This window comes from Haemaphysalis longicornis, unplaced genomic scaffold (assembly GCF_048455015.1).
Source record: "Haemaphysalis longicornis isolate Haplotype H1 unplaced genomic scaffold, Haemaphysalis longicornis Haplotype H1 scaffold_9, whole genome shotgun sequence".
Lineage (NCBI taxonomy): Eukaryota > Metazoa > Arthropoda > Arachnida > Ixodida > Ixodidae > Haemaphysalis > Haemaphysalis longicornis.
Genome location: NW_027526460.1, coordinates 79,353,384 through 79,360,855, shown reverse-complemented (window position 1 = coordinate 79,360,855; position 7,472 = coordinate 79,353,384). Strand labels below are relative to the sequence as shown.

At 49.4% G+C, this 7,472-nt stretch overlaps 1 pseudogene; it reads left to right on the top strand.

Moving 5' to 3' along the window:
• Window positions 1–3,915: 3,915 nt before the first annotated feature.
• Window positions 3,916–4,682, top strand: LOC144153283 (uncharacterized; annotated as a pseudogene).
• The last annotated feature ends 2,790 nt before the right edge of the window (window positions 4,683–7,472 follow it).

Below are 7,472 nucleotides of genomic sequence, written 5' to 3'. Positions count from 1 at the left end.
GGCAGCAGTAAAGAATGCCCCCATTAAACGTCATCTTTGCTTGGAGATGTGAACGCGCTTGTGCGATGGCCTGACGTCAGTAGCCCCAGCGTGCTGCGTCCGCTGAAACTTACGATTGCCCGGCGCTGCCCAACAGGTGGCACGCGGGCAGTGCAGACGGAATTATGTTCCCGCCAGCAGCTAAGACTAGCATCAAGTTTTGACATCAAACTTCGTCAACCGCTGGCGTTGCTTGACGTATACACCGAGTCTGAAAATGCTTGGCAAGTGCTGAGCCTCAGGGTTACGGTAAGGTAATTTTTTACCTTACCATTTTAAGACTGGGGCCAGTAGCCCTGGTAAGGTCTATACGCTGGCATAACGTGAACGTTATGCCTGTGTATAGACCTAACCAGGGATACTGGCCAAGGCTTCCAGCCACCGTAACAGTGAGAGGAAAAAGACGAAAGGGATGATGATGATAACAGGGCACGCTTTGGGCAGTTAGAAACTGAGGCTCTTGCAATCATACAACACAAATTAGGTAAGTGTCTTCGTATATTTTCTTTTGCATAGAGGAAAATGATATGACAGCTTAATTGAGCGGGAATTGTAAAGATTGTAATTTAATCACCCTGTTGTCGCGAAGACCCCTCCCGTTCAATTTGTTGTTGTTGTTGTTGTTTTCCCTTTTGTAGACTACACCACTTCTTCGGCTGCCAAGGCCCGATTGTTCTAAGAAACGCATGCGGGGTATGTCTCTGCGCGCTGACCGACCGGAAGACGCGGCTATTACGGGGTGAGGGGGCCGGGGTGAGGGCTTTCGCGTTGTAGAATATCCCGCGCCCCCGGCGGTGTTCCCTTCGGGCTCTGAGCCCTCTGCTGTAGTTCCAACGGCCGTCTCTGTCTTTTCCACTCCTTTACTTCAGTGTTTTGTCTGAACTACTTTGTTTACGTCAGTTATTCTCCAAGCGCGCGTTTTCGGGTTCAAACATTGTGTATGTGTGTGATTGGTCTGTCTCTTCGGCGGGAACATGGCTGATTGGTGTTAAGAAGCGTCTCCGGGATTGGGTAGCGGCGGCCTGCTCCAGGGACTGGTTCGAGAAACGCTGCCGCCCGTTCTCGGGACCTTTCGCCGGGAGACCGCGACTCCAGTCAGCTATGCCCGGTTAAGTACTTTTGCTCGCTCGCCTATTTATCATTTCATCTAATAAGTGTATTGTTTCAAGTTTGTACGTGCTAAATATCAGCAATTTTATCTGTAAATTAATCCAGTTAACCTTGAATCTTCCTAATCCTTGTCAACTTCTTTCACTGCCGCCCATCATGCTACCGCAGCGACAGTTGTTGTCCAACTTTCGGCGTTACAATGTCACGCTAATGATCATAGCGTATAGCTTCGTTATGATTTTTATTCGTGAAATTGTGCACTTTTTTTGTTCATCTCGGTGTGAGCCCCTGCACTGTAAATCGGTGTGACGTCATTGGCTTAGTTCTAGGTTCGACCGAGAATACGGCACGATTTTTGTTTTGTGAGATTTACAAGTATTACTAAGGTCATAAGCGCCCGTACATAACAAAGCAAAACATTACGCAAGTTTCACAACGCAGCCACACAGGCAAGGTTCCACAAAGTAGCGTTCTCTTTAAACGGGCTAGACATACCTCGTAGGGAAATGAAACCCCATCGCCGATACAGATCTGGATCTGAGTGTTGTAGTACGGCTATAAAATCCTACTTCACTGAGCTATGCTTCTCACATTGCTGTAGTGGGCATTCAGGCTATGGGGAGAGTGCCCTTAGCAGAAGGGAAATAAATAGCTAACCTTAGCGCTCCCCTATCTCCAGGGCAAACCCTTGAGCAGCTCGAGTGTCTGCCCGATTGCCTGCGCATTGTCCGTATTGGGACGGTGTATTTTTCGAACATGGCGCCCGATTGCGACAAAGCAGCACTCGAAAAAGGCGCAAAAGTTGGCGACCGCTGTAGCAGCGGCCCCATGAATTACGTGCGAACAAGGCCGGTGGAAAGGAGGAAGGTCGCGTAGTCCCCTTGTTCGCGCGTTTGATGTAACGTACTACATTGTTGCAGCCGCATCCTATCACTGCTTTTGTGCGAGTGATCCACCATTGAGCGAATGCGCCGTTAATTGTGTCACTTTTAATCGCACGGCGGGATCTACGCCTGGTTCCAAGAAAGAAACTGAAAGTTCCGGCTTTGCGAAGGCGGATGTCCAGCGGACCTGTTGGGAAATGGGGATATAAAAGCCTTCACTGCTTTCGAGCAATGGTGGTGATACCCGCATTGTAATCGCTGTGGTGCACCGTGATCGGTTCTGTTGACGGCTTTGGTTGCATTCTTGACGAATACTTAATGCAAACACGATTTGTACCGCGTGGTTCACTGATCGTTGTAGCACGCAAGCCCAGAGTTGTTTCTGCAGTCCAAGGTCGTCGCGATGTCAGCTTTAACGTCGCCGATGATAATCACTTGTGTGTCGTCTTGTGTGGCCCATGCAAAAGAACATTTGCGTGAAGTTCTCACTGCATACGTTCAGGTGCTATGTTCGTCATACTGCGCGAGCTTTGGGACATGCACGAAGTGCAGAAAACCCGGAGTAAGCGTTGGAAATGTTACACCACTACGTTGCTCTGAGGGTGTGTATTGTGACGCTGTGGGAGTTAATTTTTGCTGGCGTACCTGCGGCGAAAATGCCCCGACCCACTAGAGGCTAACAACTTCGCTGTAAAATTTGCTTCGTTCTGATGTACGCAGTTGCGTAACTAAGGGGGGGGGGGGGGGGGGGTACACGTACCCCAGGCGCCACTTGGGAGGGGGCGCCGAGCCGAGTCTGCCCAACTTGTGGCCGAGGGGGAAAAATGGCAGCGGGGCTATCTTTCAATAGCAGGGCGGCACAGCTGTGCAGAAGTCGCTGTTGGAGATAGTTCTTGCTTGGGGTTATTGGTGCGGCATTGTAACACAAGGATAGCCCTGCGGAAGACGAGGACGAAGAGAAGGGACGCACACGAGGCGCCGGCGCCCCCCGCATCCCCGGCAAAGCGCCCCGTGAGTGTCCCCCTCTCTTCGTCATCGCCTTCCGCAGGGCTATCCTTGTGTTACAATGCCGCTGTTCAAGCAGTTAAACTGTTCTCCTTGTCGAGAAGCGCCGCACACATGTATGAATACTTATAGTTCATCTCACAAGCTAGCTGCAGCACTGTGGAGGCTACATTGTTATCAATAGTGCGCCCACTGAGGGCGCCTAATCCGCCGTGAAGGGGGTCCTGAAAGGACACTCCCTTCTCCCCTCTCGGCAAGTGGCACCGCACGGCCCCGGTGCCTTTTGTCGCTTCCTTCGCGGTGAGTTAGGCGCCCTGAGGGGGACAACAATGTAGCCTCCACAGTGCTGCAGCTAGCTTGTGAGATGAACTATAGGTACGCCCGGATGATGGAGTTCGGGAGGCAACACGGGATGATATCCGGTGTGCTTACGTGCGTGCTGTTCGCATGTGTTTTCATGTGTTCTCGTTTGTATTCCAGCAGCGTCGAGAGGGGGGGGGGGGGCGTGCTTAAAATTTGCGCTCTTATATTTCGATTAGCCTTTTGCAGGTATTCTTACAAGGCGAGGGGAACAACGTGCAGGGAATTGTATACAGATCCTGGTATTTAAAAGTCGCGGCGCCTATTGTTGTCAAGTATGAGTCGGAGACGGAGTGCCAGGGTCAAAGCGGTAAAGCCAGTCAGTAGGTACCTTGAAGACATACTTGGAGTTTTCCAAGTTATGGCAAATAACGACGAAGAAACGAGGGAAACGAGAAGTAATCGCACACTAGCTATTGCACCAGTGGATGTTAAGATATGATGTTTTATTTCGCTCGGCTTTTGGAACAAGATACTGGTTCGAATAGATCCTGCTTAAAGGCTGCAAGACTCAACAATGAACTTTTACGAGGCTGCTTTAGACACGGACGCTTTTAGATAACAGTTTCGTGACGAATGGGAAACGCTGGTGAGTGAGTCACTCGATGAAGGGCTTGGTGTCTGTGAGTCGTGGGATGTAAATGTTGAAAGGCGTTCGAGACGAGAGAAAAAAACAGATGGCTGGTGAGAAGTGGAAAGAAGAAGCGTGAACGGCTAAGCAGAAAATACAAAGGGTCATGAAATCCACACTCGACCATCTTCATCCTGAAATGGGCGAGAGGTTTACTCGCCTGCAGGATACCGATGCCAAGTTTGGCTTTCTCCTGGACATAAACAAGCTGTGCTACGGTGACGACGAGAACGAACTAGGAACAAATTGTTACACCTTTGACGAGTTTTATCGATCCGACGGTAGCACGCAGGACCTCTATGAAAAGACTTGAGATTGCCACTGCTGCTTTCACGGCGTGTTGACCGGAGATTATCAAAACCTGAAAAACTTCTGCAATTTATTATACGGAATGACGAAGACAACGTATTTCCCAACCTTCGCATCGCGATTCCGTTAAAGTTAGCTATAGCCGTTTCCATATCCCTGGCTGTGAAAAGTCCTTCAGCAGGCTAAAACTAATACTTTCCTGTTTGCGGGCCACAACGGTCCCCGACAGACTTTCTTATGTTTCTCTGCTGAGTGTGGAAAGAGAAGAAACTATAAAAACAAACTTCGATGACCTTATAGAACAGTTTTCTTTATCGAAAGCAAGAAAAGTGCTGCTCTTATAGTTGTTACGGAGTGCCGTAGTGTATATAATTTTTCATATTTCTGTTATTATAAACAACTGATCTAATTAAAGCGTTTCAAACTCAAAGAATGCGTTTCTCGACAACTTGTTCATAATGAACATCAGCACTGGCGTCACAAGAGGCAATGATATGCTACTAGGAGACAACAGTGACTGCAGGAACGAGTTTTTGAATGCATCATTAGCAGTTATAACACAATGTGGGCATACTATGCAGATTTCAAGTATGATTAAATATTCTGAGCAATCCGTTTAACGGTAAGGCAGCGAAAGAGAAACGATAACAACTGTTTACACGCGTACTTGGTCGTTTTCTTATGAGCGTCGCCTTATTCGTGTCATGCGAGGCCACAACAGCTGACCAGCAAGCTCCATTTCTTCTTTCACTTTTTCTTCTACGCAGTGTCTAGAATTGGCTCCGAGTGATCCCGAAATTGAAAACAAAAAATTTTTAATTGTCTACAGCCAGTGCCTACAGTTACGTTCGACGGAACCCCAAATTGCCAATTAAAGTCACATTTGACGTACCTTCAACCGAATGATTTCAGTTACGTCCGGCCTAGCCAGGTATTCCACAGTAAAAAATTAGAGGGCGAAATAGAAATTGAAACGAGCACATCGGCCGTACGGGACACTACATAGGCGACCCGGAATATCACAAAGGAGCAGAGGACGCCGCACCTGGCAGTCGGCGCCCGATAAAAGAGGGAGTGGCGGCAGTGTCGCACCATTACCTCCGAGACAGTAGAGGTCGTACACTATCCTCTCAAACAGGAACGAAAGCTCGTTCCTCGTTCCTTCCAAAGTTTGAAACGAGTTCCCGTTGCAAGTTCATTGCGAAAGGAACGCGTTCCAGTTATATTTCCAACATCAAAACTTATCGCTACATTCACGTTACATTTGATATTTCTGTATTAAAATACAGTGCCGGATAATCCCGACGCGAAATAAACTGAGCAATTCAAAACTCACATCGAGCTTTGTATATTAAACGAACACCACCGTATATTATATATTATGAACACCACCGGAAGCAGATTATCTGGCGATCAAAAGAACCAAAAAACTCCCACCTCCCCTCGCGGGAACCCCTATGTAGATGCGACGCATAGGGGGTTCACGTTGCAGCGTTGGACAGCGGAGGAACGGCGCTGGAACGATGGAGCGGAGCGGCGCAGGCACCGCGTTTTATAGCGCGCATAACGGTGAAAGGACGCGCCGACGCCAGTGTGGCTGCCGCGGCTATGACGCAACACAATCCAACACAATCCACTTTAATCCAATCCAATCCAATCCAAGCCAAGCCAAGCCAAGCCAAGCCAAGCCAAACCAAACCAAGCCAAACCAAACCAAACCAAGCCAAGCCAAGCCAAGCCAATCGAATCCAATCCAATGCCCCTCGCGAGAAAGTGCTCGCTATCGGAGAGGAGAGGGGGTGAGCGGCGGAGAGCGCAGCTGGCGCGGCGAGGAGAATGGGGGAGGGGTGGACGCCGACAACGCCGGATGGATGCAAGGACAAGGCGAGTGAATGAGATGCGTTCGCATCTAAAATCAACGCTCCCACACGAATTTTTTTAGGGAGCACCCGACATACTCCAGACATGTCTAACTCCAACTTCCTATGCGGCATGCCGGCATGGGGGAAGGAAACTACAGGAGGGACCGTCACGGGACAAGCTTGAAACCTACCCAGCTCCCTGTTGTGTTACCTAGTCATAAAAAATATAACAGAGAACTCACGAAAAAAAAACGCACTATAGTCAAGTGACAGGCAAGTGGTAGTAGTTTTTTGCGCCTCAAGCGGTCACCAATCCTAACTGTATATTACGCGCCGCGTACGTGCGTGCCAATTCAATGCCGTGTGCGGCGAGCGCTGCGCGGCTTGTAAATCCGAGACGCGCAGATGAAAATGCCAACAAAGTTGTCGTACGCACCTGTCCCATACGCACCGCGCCTTGGCCATAAAGTGTCGCGTGCCGACGCGCACACCTGTTTTATAAAGCAATTAATATTCCAGGTAACTCATTCCATCGGCGTATTACGCAGGATTACAGCTCGAACAAAGGCCTTAAAGAAGCAGAGAGAATCCACCTCATACGGGCATTTGTAATAAGCCGCACTACGTTATCTCTGCCATACGTAAATACCGCTCCGCCATAGCGCTCAAGCAGAGTTCGCAAAAATTAATTGTCTCATTCACCGGATGTGCAGGATGGCGTTGCAGTTACCCCTCCCTCTGCCAGCTTGGAACAGCTGGGCATGTACACCACTGCAGAAAAAATAGTCAAGACCCACCGACTCAAACAACTTGAACGCCTATCGGCAACACCCACTGGTCAACAGATCATGCGTAGATAAAACCAGCGAGCTCCTCTAGTAGCTGATCTTAAAGTCCCTATTCCCCCATTCATGCACACCTCTGCATACGCCCTCTCCCACGCAGTTATAACCCAGTGGAAACCAACACACGCAGGGAACAACGAGCCCGGGCTTTGGCCGAGAAATGCCCCGTTAGGCGGAGCACGCTTTACGTAGACGCGGCAGACTACAGGCATCCCGACGCGCACGCTGTGTCGGCAGTCATCATCATCATCGTCGTTGTCGTCATCATCATAAGCCTGTTTGTGTCCACTGCAGGGCGAAATCCTCACCCAAACATCTCCAGCCACGCCCATCGAGTGCCCGGAGGCACATTGTGTAATTGTATAACCATTAGGAGGTTTTTAGCGAATGTACTCAACCAGTGTTGCCAAATCTTTGTTTGGTGAAG